Source organism: Pan paniscus, chromosome 1 (assembly GCF_029289425.2).
Source record: "Pan paniscus chromosome 1, NHGRI_mPanPan1-v2.0_pri, whole genome shotgun sequence".
Classification (NCBI taxonomy): domain Eukaryota; kingdom Metazoa; phylum Chordata; class Mammalia; order Primates; family Hominidae; genus Pan; species Pan paniscus.
The window spans coordinates 144,976,198-144,994,379 of record NC_073249.2 but is presented as its reverse complement, the minus strand read 5'-3'; the positions used below and the strand labels follow the sequence as shown (position 1 = coordinate 144,994,379).

Genomic DNA, 18,182 nt, shown 5'->3' with positions numbered 1-18,182 from the left:
TGGAAGAGAGATAATGTTTGTAGTGTATGGAGCCAGAAGCTAGTCTATGGAAAAATCCTTTCATTCATTACATATATATATATAACATTAAGGGACATTTGGTTTTCATAGATAGCTAATCCAAAGAGAAGTTTTCTCTTACATATTCTTGGTGGAGTATGTAGAGTACACAGAGCACATGACAAGGGTAGTACTTAAAATTACCAATGTACCATACTTTCCCCCTCTTGATGAGTAAAATATGAAATAGAATTTATCAGAATGCCAGTGTTTGTAAGGCACAGGCTGGAGCAGTGTAGCAAGCACGAGCTCTTGTGGCAGTGTGGGTGCATGTTTTATGCATCACAACTATCAGTAGTAAAAAACAAATTTGGATCAGCTGTTCACAGGAAAAGCAACATTATAGAAAGTAAACTGAAATTTTTACATGAAGACACACTCATAGACTATGTCGCTAAAAATATTGAAGTATTAGAAAGGAATATCAGGCAATTAATTAAAATGTTTTAGTTTTCTGGATTTTGTTGGTTGTGGTTCTTGTTGGCTTTTACAAATTTATTTCTTGTGATTTTTTTTTTTCTAAATAACCATTCACTTTGGTATCTAATTTTCTATATGTAATTTTTCTATTTTGTTTTTTATAGAAGGACCCTTAAATTTTACAAGTTTTAGACCCCACAAAACTTGAATTCACGCCTACCTTTTTTATTTATCAGGTGATAGTTTCAAGAAGTTGGCATAGCATTCCACTGGACATTCATAGGTTGATATGTACATTTTAGGATATTTCATTGTATCTTTAGATATCTTCTTTGTATTTCAGAGATTTAGGATTTGGGAGAAGAGAGACTGAAAGATTAAAAATTAAACAAATTCATTTTTTAAAGGACATTATTTAAGTTTATAAACTAAAACATTTATTTATTTAGTAAAAGCTTTGAGCTAGAATAACCCATTTTCACAGTTTATGTTAAATAAATGCTTGGCTTAAAGCCCTCCTATTATAATATGGACAAAACTAAATGGAGGAATAAACAGATTTTAAATAAATTTCACTAATATACTTTGCTTTTATACTCTCCTCCCCCTTCTTCTCCTTCTAATTTTTGGAAGTTTCCCTCACCCTCAACTCCCATTACAGACTTTATATGAAGAAAACTATTATTTAAGTTACTTTTCCTTAGTAATGGTGTTTCTGTTAGATTTATAATAAAAACCATCCTTTAGTAAATGAAAGCTTTTTTTTTTTTAAGTTTTACTCTTGGTACTTACAAAAATCACACAGGAATAGAATGTATGCTGATTTTTTTATGATATTTTATAATTCGGTAATTTTTTTCCTACATTTGATTATCTTATGACATCCTAAAGTGTTCTTATCATTAATTAATAGAATTCTGTATAAACTTGAAAGAATGTTTGTAAGTAACTTTTGAAATCGAATTGTGAAATGTGTGAATGAGACTCTACCTTTGAAAATGTACAAAAGCAGGTATGTTAGATAGATAGATAGTGGTCATAACAAATATATTATCTAATAAGTTGATTCAAGGCACTTTTATATATCTTGCCATTTATTTCAGCCCTTGATGAGTAGACCTTTATTAAGCTGTGATGATTACTGAATATGAAATGTAACCAAGATTATTTTTTATTCAAATATAATTTAAATATTCATCAAAGAGAAGTTATGCTTGAGACTGACAGAGACTATTAACATCAAAAAATATAATTAACTGCATTGGGTATCATGAAGCAGAGTTAGCCAAATAGCCGAGAGGTCTAATTGCTCTAGAGTTTGAGAAGCAATGGTTTTATTTTATGCTGTAGCTGTGGAATTAATAGTAATGCGGTTTCCTATGTGGGCCAATTAAAAGCTGCCTGTTAAGGTTCACTGCTCTATAGGAAACCCATTGAATATCGCTTAGTAAACAGGATTGACATGTCAATGTGTACAAGAAGATAAAATAGAATAAAAACTGTGAAAATGAGAAGTAGTATTAAAAGAACTGTCCTTGAAAACAACTCATAAAACTCTTTACCATTAGTGTTATGGTTGGTGTTGTAGTGTGCCTCCCACATTCGCCTTTCAGGATCAGGCACTGTTTCTCCCATCTGTCAAGAGAGTTGCCTGCTGATGGGCTCACAGCTGAGTCACTCCACAGGAACTGTCACAGGCTGAAGGGATCTTAAACTCTTCTCCCCAGAGGCAGCCCCCAGTGAATCCCAATGAATGCCAGAGTACAAAGGATTGGCCTCTTCATCTTTGCTTCATTTCAGGGACATCTCTGAAGGTCTCTGCCAACTCCAGAGCTCCCGCCCTGAGGAATTTGCTGGGCTTTTGTTGCGACTGCACTGGAGTTCACCTTCTCACTCTCCCCAACCCTGCATCTGTCATGGCTTCAATGATAGTTCTAAGAGCACTCCCAATAAGCCTCTGAGAGATCTCTGCCTCAAATCTGTGCTTCCCTTGTTATCCAACCAAAGAAAAGTGCTAATACTAAGTGTAAAAATATTGGCTATATACATTATAGGAATCTAGTAATTAAGTATAAAAACTAAAGGTTTTAAAGGAAAAAAAACAACAAAAAAAGCCCAATTCAGGTCTAAAAATGGCTTTTTGCACTCAAAACGTTTATCTTTGCTTGTCATCCTTTTTCTTTAATAAAAGTAATATTTTGACCTTTGTGGCTGTATTAAGCTTTTTAACTGAATACAAAAAGAAAGTGCTTCTGATTGAATCCAAAAGGTTTTGCCTTGCCTTGGCTATAGAGGTTTAGAAGTGGGCAGACATTCTAATGGCATTTTGACATTAATGAGGTTGCTGAAATGGAAAAGTTTAAGGGTCAAAGATAAGAGCAGCGACAAGTTATTCTAGTGTTTCTTTTACTTAATAATGTCATATCAAATATGCTTAAGAAGTTGACCATGATTCCTTATGTAGAATATGTAATGTTTATATGAGTATACTACTTTAAGTATTATAATACTTTTTGCAAATAAAAAAATTCTGACTTACTATAAAACGTGCCACCTCAGTCTATTAATATGTTTAGTTGCAACTTCTGCAAAACGTGTAAAAAGTTTTAAAATTGCTTAATAGATTTTATTGCGTACAATATGATAATGTGTATAGTGTGTCTTTAAACTGCAGTGATAAGGCTGTTTTCCTAGTCATTCATTATTTAATGTGCTTACTCTGTTTATATCTGTGGCATAAGAGTGCACGTTAGCTTTCAGAAGAGCACAACATTTGCTGCTTCACAGCACACGGCCCTCCACTCCCAAGCCTGCACATGGTGTTAGTGATAGTTAAAGCACTTGAGTCTAACATTTTATAGATTTTGATGAACCGAGCCTTTCAGACAAGTTACTGATATGAAGCTAATTCAGGCTAGAAGTATAATATGAGGATAGACACTTTCTGCTTTCATTGTCACTTTTAAAAGCTTCTACAAACTGCTTGTGTAAACTATAAATCAGATACATTTTAGTTTGGTTTATATCATATGGTTATGGAACCATGCTTGGCTTCTGAAAATGATATCTTGTCTTTCATTGATTGATTTGCTGCCAAATGATTACTGGGTTCTGAGATATAGAAGCAAATGTGCCAAACACTCTAACAGTATTTATTAACCACTGGTAAGAATATATTAGTATATTTGTTAGAGTACAGTCTGATGTTTATGGAGTTAATATATTTTAGAATAAGGTAGAGCGTTATGCAGTGCATATGATTCAGAGACTCTTAAAACAGTGACTAACCCCTCAAAGGCTCCGTAGTCTGGTGAAGAAGAGGAGATAATGTACAGAAATAACTGTGATACCAAATCTCCCTTATAGTGTAACAAACTTTCAAAAACTGGTGGAGAAGGGAAAGTGGTAAGTTATGGCCTGAGAGGGGAAAAAATACTGTATGCTCGGGGTACTGAGGAGGTCTGTTCAGGGAGGTATTCAGCTTCTGTCCCCTTTCTTTCACACTCTGTAACATGGAGCATCTTCGCCAGTTTCTTTTTCCTTTCGGGCATTGTGAGTGAATTCCCTCCCTTCACTTAAGCTAAGGAGGAAAGGATCTTTCAAAGATTGTGTTTATATATATCTCAAAAATTATGAAAATAGTCCTACAGAATATCATATTTAAAAATTATTTTTAACTCTGTAATGTCAGCATGGAAAATAGCACTAGGATTTGAGTCCTTAATATTAACTCCGAAACAGTAAGGAGTTCAATCTTTTTATAGTAGAGAATAGTAAGGTACAGTTTGATATTCACTTGTTAATTTTTATCTGTTAATTTTTATCTGTATAGATATTATTCAGATGTGGCATATTTATGGTATTACTATGTTTCCAAAATTACAGGTATTTCTACACTTTAGGATATAACAGCACGTAATGTCTTCTACCACTTTTTTTTAAAACCAGCATCACAGATGAATAAAAAGTTATCTGGCTGGGCTCAGTGGCTCATGCCCATAGTCCCAGAACTTTGGGAGGCGGAGGTGGGAGGAATGCTTGAGGCCAGGAGTTTGAGACCAGCTGGACCAAAATAGTGAGACCCCATCTCTATAATAAATAAAATATAAAATTACATTTCCCCTCCCTGCCTTTCTTCTTTTCCTCCTTCTTCCTATTTACCTGTGATCAATTGATCTATCTATGTATCTGTCTATCTTTTTAAAGATAATTTCTTGCTTTTGTGACTGAGATGCAGCAAAAGGACACTTCCCTTGATCTGTGCTTTTTAGAAAGAGCTCATTGGGTAATAGGCTGTAGACTGAATATTTACGAGTTGGTGTTCAGTTATCAAGAGAATGCCATCAGCAATGCCTTGTTGCTTTCTTATCAGCTACTTCCTGCTGTCAGCTTGGCACTTATTTCAATAGAAAAGGATTTGCATCAAATGTAATGCCTTATTATATACAGCTAACATGGGGTTTTTAATTGTGCAAACACATGAGACTCCTGCAGTGGTAGTCAATTTGATAAAAGGATTAGATTATGAATGTTTTGTCATGATTAAAGATTAGTTCAGATTTATCAGAAGTAAGCCAGTGAAATTTGTCATGTATTTATCAGTCAGGTGAGACTCCATTAATCTGAGAGTGTATGAACCACAAGTAGCCATCTCTTTATAAAAGTCTGCTGAATTTGGTTATTTATATTCAGGTGACAGGTGCTAAGGATTGTTTTTGGCCTTCCCTACTTGCTCTACTGCTCAGAGTATCCCAAGAGTCTATGTCTCTAGCTTTTGGTCACTTTTTTTTTTTTAATCTCATCTTATAGAATAGTTTGGTAAACATCTACACAAAATTTCTGTAGTTTTTATTAAAGAAATGACAACTAGTATATACCTGAAGACATTTTGAATTGTTCCTTTGATTAAAAAACCTTCAGTAAAATACGGAAGATTGAGAATTCCAACTTAGAAGGTATTTAAATTGAGTACTTCTTGCCATAAACAAGACTAGGCATTGAGATAGATTGAAAAGAAGCCTGACATACAACAGAAAGGTGAAACTACAGTCCCAGACACAACTAAAATTACTGTGTGAGGCCTGATACAACAGTACCCACTGCTCTTGGAGTGTTTGGGAAATAATATAAACAAGGACGTAAGAAGTTTACCGTGTAATTCTAGACATGGAAAATAATTAGTGAGTTTAGCAGCAACTAAAGTGCAAAATATAGGAGATGCCATAAAGCAGAATGTGATTAACTTCCAAATTAATAATATAGAGCTGCTGCTCTAGGAAAAGACTACTTCCGATTCAGGTAGTCAGGGAATATAATCCTGTTTGGCCAGCATCATTTGTATTGGCTTTCTGTATACCACCTGTGTGGCTGATTCTTCCTGCATATGTGTGTGCCTCCCTCAAGTACATAACAGGGAGATCCTGTTTTTAGGATTGCATGGAGGGCACCACTGGGAGTTGGAAAATAGCAGTTCCTCAGACTAGAAGCATAGTATCCTAAGCTCTGATAATTTTCTACCTCAGGGACTTAACGGCCCTTCAAATGGATCTTCTTATTAAGGAAGAGATAGTTCAAGAACTGTACATAGTCATTTATGTGAGAACTCAGTTCAGAGGTATTTGCTAGTGTGCTAGCTGTTTTAAATTACATAGATATCAAGATTCTCAAAGTCTACATAGAAAAGGTTGCCTCTGTTAGGATGATTTTTGTAGAGATGAGTACTGAGCCATGCTTATGGAGTAGATAATATCGTAGAGAGATGTTTAGGAGAGAGATCTTTCAGATGCAGTGATTCCTCTAGCCTGTGGTGTTAGTAAGTCAATCAGATTCTCTGGGCCTTAGTATATTGTACCTATATTAATGAAGAATTATATTAGATCGGTGATTTTTAAACTGGATTTCTTGGAGAAAACCCTCAGGTTGAGGGGTGACTGAGTTATATGGGAGGAGAGATCAAGTGGATTTTTCAGGGGTTTGGAGCCGAATTTCGCTACTATAATTCCAGACCTGTCTCAACTTCTATTTCTAATCCATTCTATTAAGCAGGATTTTTTTGTTCATTTTTTAAGTAAAATTTTTCATGTCAAAGAGATTGTATTGCCAGAATCTGATACTGATTTGGTACTACTGTATTTGATGATGATACATAATTTATGCTCATATTTGTTATTAAGCACATACTTGCTAACAACATTTTTAAATTAAGGGAGAAGGATCCTCTGTTAGAACAGAATACTTGTATGAAAATTCCCGAGGGGAGTTGGGATATAATTTGACCATGAGGGTAGACTCTCTATAAGTAGATGATAAAGTGAATTCCTTCTATGTGGGAAAGAAGGACATAAGGAAACACAGATCAAATTTGAAATTCAATAGTTAATAGAAAAAGATTCATGGCTTTCTGAATAATTATGTAGCACTTTGTTTTTAGAATAACAGTTTTCACTTTGTTGAACCTTTGGAGAAACATGAACTATGTATTTCCCTTGCCCTCCAACATTAACTTATTAATTCAGTTCATATATTCAGATATTGCTTGCTCATTCTTTTTTATTCCCTTCTACACAAAATATCCTATGAGTTTGTTTATAAATGACATCAAATATTTTACTGCCAAAATATTTTAGAAGTTGCAAGAGGAAGAAAAATTACTTTAAAATTAAAGTAATAATTAGAAATGTTTATTTGACTGAAAATTAAGTTTAGTGAAGAAATACAGTATGTGAACATGAAAGTTGGGAAAGATCCATAATTTGTTTTGTGTAATGAATAGCAGTGTTTTCTTCCCTCTTGATTAAAAAAAAAAGTAAGCACTTACAGAACATAGAGTCATTTTAATAAAAAATGGGAAATATTTCTGAGTCAGTTAAATACTTTGACAAAGATGCGTTTTTTAAAGCCACACTTCCAAAGTCTTGTTATTTTATTTCTATACTTTCAGTTTGATTTGTATAGGAAGTTCTGTCGGCATTTGTTGCCATGCTGTAATCAAAATGAGGTCTGTAAAAGTGGAAATTATATTAGTTATCAATTCAAATAGAAAATCGTTTGTTGTATATTCAGAGATTTATAATACTGACTAAATGACATTTCATCAAACATCTCAGGAGTCAGAAAAAAAATCTTTATGGCATAATTTTCTTCTTTTCAAAATGATATCTAAACCAAGGGCGTAATCTTTAAGGTGAATTTAAAATAGCCGCAACACAAATCTAGTTTACTCAATTCTGCCCTCTAAAACTCCTTTTAGTTGCAGGTTCCTTTGCATTATTTCAAACTCTAATCCTCTGAGCGGGTAATTAACGGACCAGAAAAGCCATTTGTGGAAAAGAAGAGCCATAAGGGTGAAAATATTTCTTCACTGAATTATCTTTAAGAAGTAAATAATTACAAACGGAAAGGATTTGGGATGACCAATCTAAAACTGAGGATAATTAGAAGGAATAGAGTATGAAAATCGAAATGCTTGGCATGTACAACAATTCTCATATCACAACAAGACTAATTAAATATTTAGAAACCAAAATCCCCTCACAATTTGAAGAAAAATAACCCATGACAAAAGGGTCTGTAACTTTGCAGATAATTAGCAAGGTTTATAGGAAGGAAAAACATCACAGATTGGCTCCAAGGCTCTGCAAGGTCATGTCTTATTATGCTGTGTCTTTTATATAGTCTGGTAACAAGTTTCTTGCTAATTTAATCTAACTAGGGCATCCCATAGCGATTTCCCATTTCCCTTGTTAAAAATGTGATAGTTTCTGCAAGTGCAAACTGCAGTAGGTTAACGTTTTTATAAATAATTGCTCTTAAGTGATACAGGTTGTAATATTTTTTAAATTATTAAAAGTGAAGGCTTTGAAAATTTGGACACAGAAGCATTATTTTTTTAAGTATTACAAAATTTTATGGTTTTTATTCCCATTTAAATTTTTTTGTTTAATTAAGTAGTTAGACCTGACGACCCTGTGAATGAAACAGTCTCAGTGGCATGCTATGTAAATAAATACTTCTTATTTTGCTAATAAAAGCAAGCACATTTATGTTGAATGTGCATTTCTGCAAACAAGAGATTTTGTACTGGATTGATAAGGCTCTGAGTGAGTCAAGCCTAATTTGCATTAAACTGACCCCAAGGTCTGGTAAAAACTGCAAGGAATTTCAAAGGTTTCTAAAACATAGAAAGTTGTTTTTAGAAAATCAGCATTGCCATTTCAAAATGCTTATTTTAGTAATTAATGTGGTATTTTTAAGGAAATTTTTGGAGTTTCTAAGTTGTAAATGAACTAAATATTAAAGTATGCATACTTTGTGTTTATAAATTCTGGCATAATATTTTACTCAAATGCAAAGGTTATGGGGAGATGTTATTCTGTTTTCATTGACTGAAAAAAAGCACGACAGCCTCCTAGAATTGATTTTCCATAGGATTTTACTGCCAAGCTTTTGTTGACTTGCCACCAGTTACTTGATTTTTACTTGGGGAGTGAGGACTTTCTCTTTCTCTTATACACTATACTCCTTTTCAGGCAAATGGATTTATGTTTACACATTGAAAGTACAGAAAAACATTTTGCATTTTTGCTTATGATTATCATTTTAATAATACATGCAATTTTAAAATAATTTTTATGCAATTTCAAGGATTTAATCACAGGTGCAATTTTAAAAAATCAGGATTATATTTAAAACTTTAAAAAAGTAGAAAATTGAATGTAATAAAAATTATATTGTTTATTTTTCCCAAATTATGTATCTCTGTGTACCAGTATTCATGCATATTATGCTAGAGATTCTGAAACTAACTTTATTACAGTAATGATTTCAAAATAAATAACACAGTGTTCTATAATGCAAATTGTATAATATCCTAACATACCTATAGGATTAAATTCTATATGATGGTTAGAAATCTAGACTACACAAATTATTAAATAAATAATGAGCAATAGCTATGTGACAAATGGGAACATTGTTACAGAACACCTCTTTTTTGCCACATGAATTACACACCATTTAGCTTCCTAATGTTATGTTTACCTAGCAGTTAGTTAAGCTCACAAATCATCATTAATAAATATTTAAAGAAAGCAAGACCCACTTTCCCTAGCTGGATAGAATAGAAATTTAGATGATAAAATAGCATTTCATTATAAAATAAAAAAAAACTTTTTGAAAAGATTTGATTTAACATTCAACTCCATTTCTCTCTTGCATTTGTGAGGATGATTGTAACCTTGTATCTTAAAGCATAATTCTTTGTATTCCCTCTCCATTCACTTGATTATTTTGCCTGAGCAAATCTATTTGCATTGGTGCCTACCTATTTATGTTCTAAAGTTATATGCTGTGTGTATAAAATTTTGTTCTAAATTTGGACTAAAAAAGACAGTGGCTAGAGTACTAAGTCAGTTGGAATTTGCTAGTGTATATGGAGAAGTGATTAGTAGCTAAGGAGTACTTATCCCGCCTTCCTTTTAAATAGGTAATCTATTTCATAAGGGTTTGTTATTGGCATTCACGATACAAGACTATATCCAAATTGACAGAGTTCTCTGAGAATCAGGTACGGCTGATTGAGGCAAAATTGGATGTCTGGTGTTTATTTTCTATTAACCATGTTTATTTATGAACAGAAATAGCCAGATAATCATTAATCATTATTTAATTTTTTCAAAAACACCAGATTCTTATGTGCTAGGCATATAATCACCTCCAATAAGAATTTGTAAGTTGGCAGCTTCTTTTTTCTTTTATTATTTTCTCTTAAACTCCCACTTTCTAGTAGTTTCTAAATTTTTAAAACTTGTGTACCTGAACAGAATGTAATTTACTTATTAACATATAATTTATTTTTACTTAGTTATTGAGGCTCAAGAATGCATGTAATTCCTATTCTATTAATTAAAGAACAGATTCATATTGCAATAGTTCGTCTGTAGATACTCTGTTTGTTTAGCGTATACAATTCACCTAAGGATATGGTTTAAGCTCTTCCAGGAAATCCTGTGTATGTTTTGTTTATACTTGGCACTATGAAAAGGAGTGTCATTACATGATACCTTGGTACCTTGGAAGCATTGATTTCACCTCCAAAAAGTGAGCACTTTTAACTGAGACAGACAGAAAGTAACTCAGGAAAAAAAAAAAAGTCTTACCATTGCTAGTATTTTGTAATTGAAGTTTAATGAATAAATAGCCACTAAAATATTTAAATTGATGAAGCAATCTTCATCGAAGATGCAGACTCAATAAAGGATTGAACTAATTCTTTAATTAGTAATTGTATAATTTCAAATTTAAGCAAACTTTAATTTTTTAGTTTCTGTCATGATATACTGAGCTTTTCTGTTGAATGCTGGAGTATTTGTTCAAGGCGGTAGATTTTGCATTTTTAATCTTCCTTAGAACTGTGGTGAATAATGGCCTCTGGCAGGAGATAATGAAATTTTCTTAATTTATATTTTCAAGAAGAAGCTTCAATTGAAAATGGCATCCTGTGGCCTGGAGACATAGCTCTAGTGCAAGTTTCAGGGGAGCTGCAATAATAATGCAGTGCCATTGGTGACGGGGAACGATGGGACAGTGAAGAAGTAATTTAAGGAAGAAAAGAAAATGCACCAAAGCTTTATTGTAGCATATCTAATGATCTGCTGAAGATTCCCAATGGTTTTTGGAGCATGACTGGAGAAACTAATGTTATCTTGCCAAAACAGAAGCCCCTGCTTAATCAGCAGAACAAGACTATTGATTAAAACACCTCTCACAATAGATTACACATGGAATCTCATCTCCATACTTTGCACTTGGTAAAGTGTAATAATGAGCATAAGATAATCAAAAGAAGAGTAAAAGCAATTTGTTGGGCATTGTACAATTCAAGATTAGAGTTGGAATGGAAACAAATTTGCATGAATAGTTGAGCCTGTTTTTAAAGCTGTACACAGTAAAGAGTACGCACAGTGCAGGGACTACTGTGGAAGAGTAAAAGATGTTCTGCTTCTTTAAGATTTGCAAATCTGTTCATCTTACATAGGGGACATTGTTATTATTGGTATTTTCGGTGGCGGTGGTGGTAATTTATATTTCTTGATGTTTGTTATCCAGGTATTGTGCAGAGAGTTGCCTGCACTATCCCATTTAACCTTAACAAACTTCTAAAGAAGATACTACGTTTTACAGATGATAATGCTAAGGTTGAAAGGTTTAATACATTGCTTATGGACTCACAATTAAGTAAGCAGCTGACCTGGAACTTACACACCAATTTTTTTCTGATTCTACAGCTTCTGCTTTTAAACACTAATCTTCCCAATTATCAAATGATTTTGCTTTTGAACAGAGATAAACAGTATGCTATATTATTTTTCGATACAATTTATTCTGAGAGTATAAGTAATGTGTACATTGTGCTCTCTTTCACATAGAGTTTTAAAAGATTAAGGAAAGGGAACATATTAATAGTTTGTTTTCATTAATATTTCATTAGTAATGAGGCACTATGTCTCGAAAATAAAGAGATAATCTTTCTTGAAAATGCTGCTGTTAATCTGTGCATGATATTTTTAAGTAATTTCCATATACTAGTATGTAAATTAATGATAATACACTTTTATAAAATGCCTTTTTATGCTTTACACATTTTTTGAGAACATTTATCTTAATTTCAAAAAATACTGTGGATGCCTTAAAAGTTAATATTGAGACCTGAGAACATTGATTACATCTGGAAGATAAAATATACTGTTTGTAATACTTTCACCTTCTTGCCATTTGCAAATTGGGATGGTTAAGTGATGCATTAGCTATTTCTTAAAATCTTTTTTGAAATATATGTTGTGCACAAGCCTGGGCAATATCACCAACTTTAAATACTTACTCTAATTTTTGTAATCAGCAAATATATTGGTAGGAAGTAAATTAATAAACTATTAATCTTCAAAATTATTTGTTACACTTCAGCTTTTACAGATGCATATTTGGCTTCATTCCAGAATTGAACCATTGAAACCCTCACCCCCACACCTGTAGGGTAGAAAGACTGCAGGGATGAGTTTTTAAACCATGAGTAAAATTCAGTGTTTTGGGCCAGACACGGTGGCTCATGCCTGTAATCCCAGCACTTTGGGAGGCCAAGGCGGGTGGATCACCTGAGGTCAGGAGTTTGAAACCAGCCTGCCCAACATGATGAAACCTCGTCTCTACTGGAAAAAAAATAAAAATAAAAAAATAATAATTAGCCAGGTGGCGTGGCACATTCCTGTAGTCCCAGCTACTCAGGAGGCTGAGGCAGGAGAATTGCTTGACCCGGGGGGCCGAGGTTGCAGTGAGCCAAGATTGTGCCACTGCACTCTAGCCTGGGCAACAGAGCGAGGCTTTGTCTCAAAAAAACCAAAAAACAAATAAACAAAATTCAGTGTTTTGTCCCATTTAAACTAGTTTATGACCTATAAAGCAAGACTTTTGGATTTTCTTTGTTGTGGTTGATGGATTTTATTAATGTTTTACGAATTTTAATGTCAGAAATAATACTTTTATTCCGGTATTTGAACTTAATATTAAAAGGTTTTATTATTGGGTTTATTTTAGTTATATTTGGAATTCTCAGGTTGAGTGTTGTACTCTATATACTTTAGAATAGTAAGAAAGGTCTTTAAAATTGTAGTCAGAAAGTTGCAACCAGAAATTATATATAGGTGATACTTCATGCGTTTTTAACCCAGTGATGTGAAATAATGATTAAATCTTTGTCTTTGTATGCCAAATTTGAAAATTTTGGAAATGTGACTAGAAAAATACTAAAAATGATTATATGTTTAGAATTTGGGACTGAGTGCTTATGTAGTTTTATGTTTATTTTCTACTTAGTATTTAATCATGAATTATACCCTGGAAATGGTTTTTGTTCCTTGTTTTTGTTTTTGAGACAGGGTTTAATTATGTTCCCTGGCCTGTGCTTCAGTGGTGCCATCCTCCCACCTCAGTCTCCCCCAAGTAGCTGGAACTACAGGCACATACCACCACACCTGGCTAATTTTTTTAAACTTTTTGTAGAGATGGGGTTTTGCCATGTTACCCAAGCTGGTCTTGAACTCCTGGGCTCAAGAGAGATCCTCCTCCCTTTGCTTCTGCCTCCCAAAATGCTGGGATTATAAGCGTGAGCAATAGTGCCTGACCCCAAAATTGTTTAGACATTATTCGCAATGCCTACTTACGCCTCTGAGTTCTCTCTAAAAACAGAAAGAAAGCAATTTCTGTATTTATTGCCTTCCTAGAGTTGAGCTACTTTATTAAAATTTATTTAAGTAAGTCAAAGATTGAATATAGGAAAATTGGCAGTGATTACAATGGGTCATATTTTTCTGTTATTTTTAATGACATACTTCTGTAGAACATAGTATATTTTTACATATTCTCAAAAGTTTTATTTCCAATTTTAGTGTTTCGTTAGCACATTTTTAGCAAAACATTATACTTCTTATCTGTTAAAAAATTGGTTCATATGTGATGTATACATGTACTCTGATAATATACTTATTTCAATTCTCCATGTTAAGAATTGATGAATAACTAGACAGCTTGCTCAAAATTAGAGCAACTAAAACTCTTGATTTCTACACTTAGAATTAGCAAGAAGACATATTAACATTGTAAACTGTATTATGTACCTCTTACATAAGTTGTACTCATCACTTGTTTTCTGTTTCACTTGTTTTACTAAGTTTTATAGAGCAAAATCATGTTTTGCCATTCATATTTATTCTTTAGTAAAGTATCTAAACCTATCTCGTTTTAACCCTGTGGCTCTCACACAAGTTGCACTGATCAGAGTCACCTGCAAAACTTGTTAAATCTGAGATGGCTGGGTTTCCACTTCCAGAGTTTCTGAACCTGCCAATTTTTGGTGCAGCTTAATAATTTGTATTTCTTTTCTTTCTTTTTTTTTGACGGCGTTTCACTCTTGTTGCCCAGGCTGGAGTGCTATGGTGCAATCTCAGCTCACTGCAACCTCTGCCTCGCAGGTTCAAGCGATTCTCCTGCCTCTGCCTCCCGAGTTGCTGGGATTACAGGCACGTGCCACCACGCATGCCTGCGTGGCTAATTTTTGTTTTTTTAGTAGAGACGGGGTTTCTCCATGTTGGTCAGGCTGGTCTCCAAATCCCGACCTCAGGTGATCCACCCACCTCGGCCTCCCAAAGTGCTGGGATTACAGGTGTGAGCCACCGCGCCTGGCCAATAATTTGTATTTCTAACAAGTTTTCAGCTGATAGTGGTGCTCTTGGTATGAGGACCACATTTTGAAAACTACTGCTTTCACTATCTTAAGTCATCTGTTCATCTTTATAAATATAAAATGAAATAAGACCAGTTATTTGAAAGTTGAAGTGTTCAAAATATATTCTAGTATCTGCTTCTTTATGATGAACCGTAATTGTAGTTCCTTCAAATTGTAGTAAAATGTCTACTCATTAAAACCCTATTTTTTCTCTTTTGCCTTGTTCTCATTCATACCGATTTTTTATGCTTAATGTGTAAGAAAATTGTAGGTTATTAACGTAATAAACCCACATGGTATTACCAAAATATACTGATAGTTTGATTGTTAAAACAATGATACCTTTATTGGTAAAGAAATCTTCTTCTGTAGAGGAAGAGAGAGAAAGTCATGCCAGGAACTGTGCCCAGTACTGAAAATACAAACGACTAAACACTTTTTCTTTCTTGGCTTAACTCTACCTTTTCGCTTTCATTAGTATGAGAACTTGAAGCTGAGCCCTTGGCGGGAATTTACTTTGCTTCTGTGGATAAGTAATTGCCTTCTTTCTGGATCTTTTTAAATGATAGCAATTTACACTTTTATAATCTTATCAACAGCATATTGTTAAGGAATTTTCAGATTTTTCTTAGTATTAATAGCTCATGTTGGGTGTTTCCCAATGTCTTTCTTGTCTCCTCACTCTCTATTTGGAAACTTAATGCTGCTTGCACCCTTTATAAAGGAATATAAATGTCTGTATTTCTGTTTCTGTAATTTGGGCCTCTAAAAGCTTAGATTCATTTCCATGAATCAAGATACTGGCATGCAAAGTTCTAATTTTCTTGTACTTTTTACAGTTGGATTTCTCTCCTTTCTGACCCTTAACTGTTTTAGCTCTAAATTTGCCATTTTTCTCAAGATTAATTTCTTGCACTTCTGATATCTCTGTGTATATAAACATATGAAATTTTCAAACTTAAAATGAATATTTTTTATATTTTGGGAGGCCCTGAATTCTAGAATTTTTTATAATTTTATTGCAGGAGCTTCATTAAATCAGTTTTGCTTAAGATTATAGTTGTAGAATTAATACGTTTTGCTGTCTTAAAGCGGATGCTTTGTGTAATGTGATTATTTAAATCAATAAAAATTATGTGGTTGGTATAAGTAATCATAATTGCTTTGACATTAATTTGAACCTGTAATTGGTCAGAGGACTACTGCAAAGTTGTTCAGAAAGAGTAAATATGGACAGTTATTTTTTATTATGGTGTTGGTCCTCTTTCAAACAAAATGTAATGGAAACCAGAATGCTTATATACTTCCTGCAGAACATACCATGACATTGAGAAACATACAGTAAAAGATCTCTAAGCCTGTACTAGTTATATTCATTCATCCAATTACTTCTGGTGGAAAAAATCTGGGCAATTTTCAATGTATTCTTTATTTTTGAAAAACTATCTATCTATCTATATATATATATATATGGCCAAATCCTTTGAGTTACTTTCTCCTTCACCTTAATAGCAAAGTTTTTCATGTTCTTGGTCCATTTCAACTTTGAGTACAATTCCCTCTCTCTCCCACCAGTTGCTAGTTTGTTGATATGAGAGGAGCCTCTTGTGAGAAGGGAAGGTTGATAAACTAAATGAAGAGTTTACTCACACTAGAAATTGTTATTTGGAGGAGTTTTTGTAATCATATTTAAATACCATTCAAAACCTAACAGTTTGGTTGAGTAGTTATAAAATGTATACTGTGGGAGTATCTGAAAGGGATATCTAACACACAGTTGTTTATCTTTCTTCATTTCTGAGAGGTGTAAGGGTGTGATAAAAGGAAGATCACTGTAGGTATGAATAAATACAAAGAAGGAAATGAAAGGACTTTTGTTTTTAATGGGACCAAGTTAGTGATTTGAGGATTTCTGGCAGATCAAGAAACTAAAAAATCAGTGAACTGTCTTGTTGCTGCAAAAGTTTAAAAAAGAAGAAAAATGAAACATCAGAATTATATTTATTAGTTGGGAACATTAGTTATTGACCTATTGAGAAACTGTAAACCTACCTCTTGTCTTGAATTTTAGGATGTGAAATAGGTTCTGTGATTCATGTTAAAATAATTCGTTTACACTAAGTGGTGAACCACTGGCAAATTTCTTCAGATGAGTGAACCAAATTAAGAGAAATACAGAATAATGACAGGAAAACATATGTTACAGAAGATTGTGACACTATACCATTTACATTATTTACGTTCTTGAAAATTACAGTATATGGTATATTTCTAAAAAAACACTGCTATACTCTATTATAATCATGATAAAAGTTACTTATACTTTATTTAAGTCTTGTTTGAAGTTCATTGTAGTATACTTTGAATTATAAAATTTACCTATTTAATCCTGTAGTTTTCAGGCTTTGCTGCTCTTCAAAGAGAAAGTCTAGTTTTGAGTTGAAATGGCACCAAAGTATATGACTGTTCCTACCCATCTTTAACATGATTCACCTTCTACTGCCCTTTAGTTAGTGGTGCTAGAAACTGGGATGCTTTTCAAAATTCTTTATAGTGCTATTTTATAGTTCAGTATTTTATGTACTATCGAATATGTGGTATTCCAACTGTTAAATAAATGTTATAATGTTCTTGTTCTGCTTGATTTGCCTTCTTAATGTATGCGCTATCAGAAAATACAATAAAAACCCTGAAAACATTCCATTCATTAGGTTATAATCAAATCAAATTATAAAAGAAATAGTTCTTGCCTTTACAAAAGTTATGAAAAGACCTTTTGGACAAATTCATAGAACGTACATATCATTTTATCTGGAATTCTAACCTATTTTTAATATTCTTGGTGAATTAATGACATTGCAAAAACAAGAAAATAATTCCTTATAACAATAATTAGAACATTCTAGGCATCATGTTAGTACAACATTCTTTTTAATGTTATATTTTAGGGAGTACTGGTGTTGAACCGAGGTACATAGTCATCTCATTAATTATATAGGCACATTGATCTATGAATAGAAAGAGTAACAATAATGCTTAGACACTACATATGTGCCAAAGCATTTTTCTAAATCCTTTAAATGCACTTTATCATTTATGTGGACCATAGCATATAAGGTGAGCTCTACTAGCTTAGTTTCTGGTATTCCAGAAAGTATGTACAGTGAAGAAATTCACACCCAACTGGATTTAGAGGATAAAATTAAAATCCTGGCTCCTTGTTTTGTGTTGTCAAAAACTTCCTGCTGAGAAATTCAGGTTTTGACTCTTACGTTTCTGTTTAGTTATAGGACCATTTTTAAAAATTGTAATCTTAATTCTTAATATCCTAGTAAGATATATCCAAATATCTTAATATCCTAGTAAGATATTTGTTGTTGATCTTGTTGTCGTTCAGTTCATGTTGAATATATCAAAAATTAAAATG

General features: G+C 33.1%; 1 protein-coding gene across 46 annotated transcripts in view; it reads left to right on the top strand.

The window, feature by feature from the left end:
• The window catches only part of ADGRL2 (adhesion G protein-coupled receptor L2), a 681,918-nt gene that overhangs the window by 607,823 nt on the left and 55,913 nt on the right, over positions 1-18,182 (top strand). The gene's annotated exons all lie outside the window — the stretch shown is intronic.